General features: G+C 38.9%; 1 protein-coding gene across 2 annotated transcripts in view; it reads right to left on the reverse strand.

Annotated features, from left to right (window-relative positions):
* galnt3 (UDP-N-acetyl-alpha-D-galactosamine:polypeptide N-acetylgalactosaminyltransferase 3 (GalNAc-T3)) overlaps positions 1-5,720 on the reverse strand; it is a 36,277-nt gene that overhangs the window by 3,238 nt on the left and 27,319 nt on the right. The window lies entirely within an intron of this gene.

Consider the following 5,720-nt stretch of genomic DNA (forward strand, 5'->3'; position numbering starts at 1 on the left):
AACTAAAGCAACGCTGCTCCCAGAAATTCATACAGATTTGGAAAAACTTGAAGGTGAGTAAATGACAGAATTTTGATTTTTGGGTGAACTATCCCTGGATTGCAGCTTTAAAATGAACACTTTTAATTAAATATACTGTAGGAGAAGCAAGAGTGTCCAAAGCTCTCAAGTCCATCAGTGTATTACTGAGACGAGCTGAGGTTGCAGAAGAGAAACACAATCTGGTTGGCTGAGAGTTCCTGATGAGTTCACCACATGCCACGCCCATACTTCAATCATGAGGGCAGGAGTAAAAGCAGAGCCCAACAGATATCAAATAAACATGCCTCCAGTTTAGAGCTCAAACCATCATGCATGTTACAAAAGGAATGCTCTCTTGATGGTACCACACAAAAAGGGCACAGGGTATATCTGGTTTATAATTATGCTATAAAACTCTCACCATTCTTGTGCATAAAGAACATTGCAACTCCCTGATTCGAAAGGAATCACACTTTACTGCACAAATAGCACCTCGCTAACAGTCATATGAGTTACATAATGCTGTGTTCGAAATGTGAAAAGCGCTGCCTTCACAGGAAATATGTGATATAAATAAAAAGCTTTGTTTTACATAATCACAAGTGATGTTACAATTCTTTGGAAACGTTTTAAAGGCCAAGTACATAAAACGTTGGTATCGGTATATATTTCAGTCTTTTTAACGTTTATTTTAAATGAAAATGTAAATCGCTTTTTGATTTATATACTTAATCAATATTCACCTGTGCAATTTTCAGTAAATCATCTACATGCATAACAATTTTCCATAGGCTAAGTAATTTTGTGTGATAAAAGTGTCATGAGTCACAGGTGGGGAAGAACCCAATTGCAGGCAGAGGTGATGAAGGGGTTAACAAAAGAGTTTATTTAAATGATAAAACACAAAACAAGAACCCACGTGGGGGTAAAACAGTAACAACGGATGAACAGAGACAAAGACTAACTAAACACTAGACTAACCAACAATAGACAAGAACTAAACTCAACACTTACTAAGACGAGACTGGGGAATCCACAACAGGAACACAAGCATGCGGAGACGGTGAGCACAACATGAATACAATGCTACATCCAAAGAGGCACAGCATCAAGACACACAGCTAACACACCACACACAATAACCGAACACAGGACAATGAAACATGAGGACTATATAAAGAGGAGAAAATCAAGAAGGGACAGGTGCAGGGCATGAACTAATTAACAATGTAATTAAGGAGACAAAAGGGCGGGAACAGAGAGGACACCGGAGAGAGAGAGAAAATATGGAAGGCCAAGTGGGCCAAAACGTCTCTCGCCACATTAAACAAGGGATCCTGCCATGATTCTGCCACAAGATCAAGAAAGCCATGACAAGATGAGGCAGAATCACGACAAAAAGGATCTAAAAAAATAAAACGAAAAACACAAGGTGTTGTTTTTAACACAACAGAGTGTATGTTCTCTAACAATATTTAAATAATAGACGATCTTCAATGTTCAAAAATTAAAAATAAAACACAAAAATTAAAAATATGAATTAAATATATTTCAAATAAAATAGAAATTCTCTCAATTTACTCATCCTCATGCCATTCCAGAAGTTTATGACTTCCTTTCTTCAGTAGAACACGTTAAAATATTAATAGGTTCTTTTTGGTTTTCATATAATATTTTATTATTAGCCAAACATGAGCCAATGGGATTGATATTATTGTTTGAATTTGGCACTCTGGTGTGCTTATTTTGGTTTTAATTTCTCTAAATATGATCAAAATATTGTTTTCTCACACATTTCCCTTCAGATCTACATGTACTGTATATAAAGTAGGGTTGTCACGGTACCATAAACATATCTTACGATACTATACCAGCCGAAGTATCACTGTACTTTTTTAAAATCTTCTTTTGTGTTTTGCAGAGGAAAGAAAGTCATACAGGTTTGAAATGACAAGATGGTGAGTAAATGATGACAGAATTTTCATTCTTTGGTGATCTATTCCTTTAATATCTGTCCTACCGGGTAAGCGTTGTGAAACTTAATGGTCAAATATGTCGTCCTTCTCAGTTTGACATCATACTGACAAGACACTCCCGTGAGGTAGCACCCTTTAGTTTCAGACACAGGCAAACTATGAGCTAATGCTATAGCAAGCAAGTGTTAGCATAGCAGGCTACGACAGATTATCTGAATCTGTCTTTCCCCAGACATGTTTTGTGCCCTTTCATAGTGATGTCTGAACTCTTATTGGGTCTAGTGGCTTCTCTCTCAGTGGTGTGTTAGTTGCTTAGAGCAGTTTGCTTCAATGTATGGCATGTCTTGGAATTACCTTCTCCGTCCTCTGATTCTGTCTCGATGGCTTCAATGGCTTCGACGGTTGCTGGAGGGAGAGTAGGGGAGTGTGTTACACCTGAACAAGCCATGCAACAGCAGTAACGCACAGGCAGCGGTCACGCACGAGTAGTCGCCATGCCCGCGAGACGCATGCACGCCAACCAGACTATGGACCACAGACTCAGACAATCCCCTCAGCCACTCGCTGTGCTACAGACACCCTACAGGCCTCTCAGAAACTCACTCTCACCCCAGTTTACCGGCCACGGGTAAACCGACCCACTAATGTGTCCATGCTTTGGGGGAACTAAGGGAGAGTCACCCCAAAGCCTGGAGTTTGTCAGAGGATACAGAGAGAGACAGATGATGGACAGGTGGAAGAGACAGACACTTACAGAGAGANCACACACACACACACACACACACACACACACACACACACACACACAGTACAGGTTTGCTTCAGTAAATTAGTAAAGACATTTCATAGACTAGATTATTTAAAACAAAAAAATATATAAATATAATAATACTTATTGTGTAGTGAGAACCACCTAATGTTCCCTATATTAAATTATATACACAATGTGTTACTAAAATGTAACAATTACAATGTGTTTTAAAGCGATGCCACTAAAGAATAATTTTAGTTCCCAAAAGAACCATTTACTCATAGATTCTTACAGTATAAGAACATTTTAACTCAGTTTTTAAAAATGTTTAAAAATAGGTTTTTTTATTGTGCATTCCAATTAATATAATCAAACTGCATTTGGGTTGTTTTGCCTAAGTAATAATAACAAAAAATATATCATTTAAAATACAGCCAAGTAACACAATAAAAAAATTCACCTAATAAAATACTTTTTTTAAACTGAGTATCTGTATTTGCAAATAAACTCTTCAATTCCTTTCTTACTTTTTATAATCTAAAGAACATGCTTTTCAAGTGTTTTTGGCATGTATTGCTATATTTGAGAGAATTGTAAATATACAGTGCCATGACACATGTACTGAGTGATTTATGGATGTACATCAACATACACTGACATCCATTAATGTGCTTACACACAACACAAGGTGTTTATTAACACAGTCACAACTGGTTTCTCTTGGTACAAACATTTGAAACACACGTGTGAGCGATCTAAACGGATACCACAGATGTGGTGTCTGTAATATAGTTGATTTTGGTTTATGTGGTTTATGTACTCTCTCTCTCTCTCTCTCTCTCGCTCTCTCTCTCTCTCTCTCTCTCTCTCTCTCTCTCTCTCTCTCTCTCTCTCTCTCTCTCTAAAGTTCAGTCTCAACCACTATTTGATATCACAATTTCCACATCTCTATTTTCCATTTTGTCCTTTCTATCCCTGTTTATCCCCCACCCCCCAACACTCAATCCCTCGCTCTTTTTCTTCATCTGATCAAAGAGCCCCAATTCTGTCAATGCGAGTTTCTGTTCTGGATTACCACACCTCCGGTTCAGGGTTTAATCTGGACTCAGACATGAGAACTGGGAATGCCTGCCATATGTCCCAGAGGAGGCATGCATGGAAAGAGGTCGGACTGTACCATCAGGACTAGGCCTGAGACCTCAACACCTTTCAAAACATTTGCGGTGAAACGGTGCATGTAAGGTGTTCTTTAAAGCTCGCTTTTTTATTTACCCAGGTCTTTTCTCAGAGGTGATTTGTTTATGTATCACCGTTACAAAAGAAAGAAAATCCCTGTAGTGCTTCTTCACTTCCTCGTTCTCATTAAGCTGTGCGCTCTCTCTAAGATGAAGTGACAGGGCAAACACACATCACACAGCAGTGCAGTTTGAGTGTGACCGGGCCAGCTATTCACCCGGTGTGTTTCATAAACACTGGATTAACCCCACTCACACACAGCACCTATCTCACAGAGTGACGCCCCTCCAACCGTAATAGAATCTGACATTGTTTGTGAACTCCAGCACATTCCTGCCTCTAATTCTTTCTGTCTAACCCCCCCCCCCCACACACACACACGCACAGAAACATTAGCTCATGTCTATGCTTTCATTCTTTGAGAAAGAGATAAAGTTTGCAATTGTGATCGATTAATCTTGTTGGGAATGTAAAAAAATGCAAAATAATTCATTTAAAATTGATTGAAATTGGGCAATACATTCCAGTAAGGGATTTAAACTAAAATTTAACCGTTTTTAACTGTTTTTAGTTTCACACAGGTGCCATATGAATAACTTCTTTCTATCTTTCTTTCTTTCTTTCTTTCTTTCTTTCTTTCTTTCTTTCTATATTTTATATATATATATATTTTATTCTGTGTAATGTTATTTGTATGCACCATGGGTCTGAGAGTAACGCAATTTCAATCCTCTATATGTACTGTATGTAGGCCTAATGTACAGGTGGCAAAATTGACAATAAAGCAGACTTTGACTTTGACTTTCTTTCTTTCTTTCTTTCTTTCTTTCTTTCTTTCTTTCTTTCTTTCTTTCTTTCTTTCTTTCTTTCTTTCTTTCTCTCTCTCTCTCTCTCTCCTTCTTTCTTCTCTCTCTCTCTCCTCTCTCTCTCTCTCTCTTCTCTTTCTTTCTTCTTTTCTTTCTCTCTCTCGCCCTCTCTCTCTCTCTCTTCTCCCCTTTCTTTCTTTCTTCTTCTTTCTTTCTTCTTTCTTTCTCTTCTCTCTCTCTCTCTCCGTTCTCTCCTTCTTCTCTCTCGTCTCTCTCCTTCTCTCGTCTCGTCTACCTCTCCTCTCTCTCTCAGTTCTAGCCTTTCGACTTCTGTTCTTTCTTCTATGCCTTCTGCTTCTCTTCTCTCTCTCTCCTCGTCGTCTCTCTTTCTCTCCCTTTCTTTTCTTTTTCTTTCTTTCTTTCTTTCTCTTTCTTCTTTCTTCTTTCTTTTTCTCTTCTGCCTCCCTCTCTTCTGTCTCTACCCTGCTCCCTTCGCTCTTCTTCTTCTCTTCCATTCATCTCCCTACTAACTCTCTCTCTCCTCTCTCCTCTCTCTCTCTCTCTCCTCTCTCTCCTCTCCCATCTCTTTCTCTCTCTCTCTCTCCTCCTCCATGCTCCTCATCTCTCTCTCTCTCTCTCTCTCTCTCGCTTTCTTCTTTCTTATCTTTCTTTTTCTTTCTCTTTTCTCTCCTCTCTCGCTCTCTTCGAACTTCTTTCTTTTCTTTCTTTTGCTTCTTTCTTTCTTTCGTCTACTCTCTCTCTCGTCTCTCTGCCGTCTCTCTCTTCTGTGCTTTCTTCCTCTTTCTTTCTTTCTTTCTTTCTTTCTGTTCTTTCTTTCTCTCCTCTGCTCTCGTCCGAATTGCGCTTTTTTCTTTCCCTTTCTCTCTCCATCTGCCTCTCCTCTCTCTCTCTTCTCTCTCCTCTCCTCTC

This window comes from Triplophysa rosa, linkage group LG6 (genome assembly GCF_024868665.1).
Source record: "Triplophysa rosa linkage group LG6, Trosa_1v2, whole genome shotgun sequence".
Lineage (NCBI taxonomy): Eukaryota > Metazoa > Chordata > Actinopteri > Cypriniformes > Nemacheilidae > Triplophysa > Triplophysa rosa.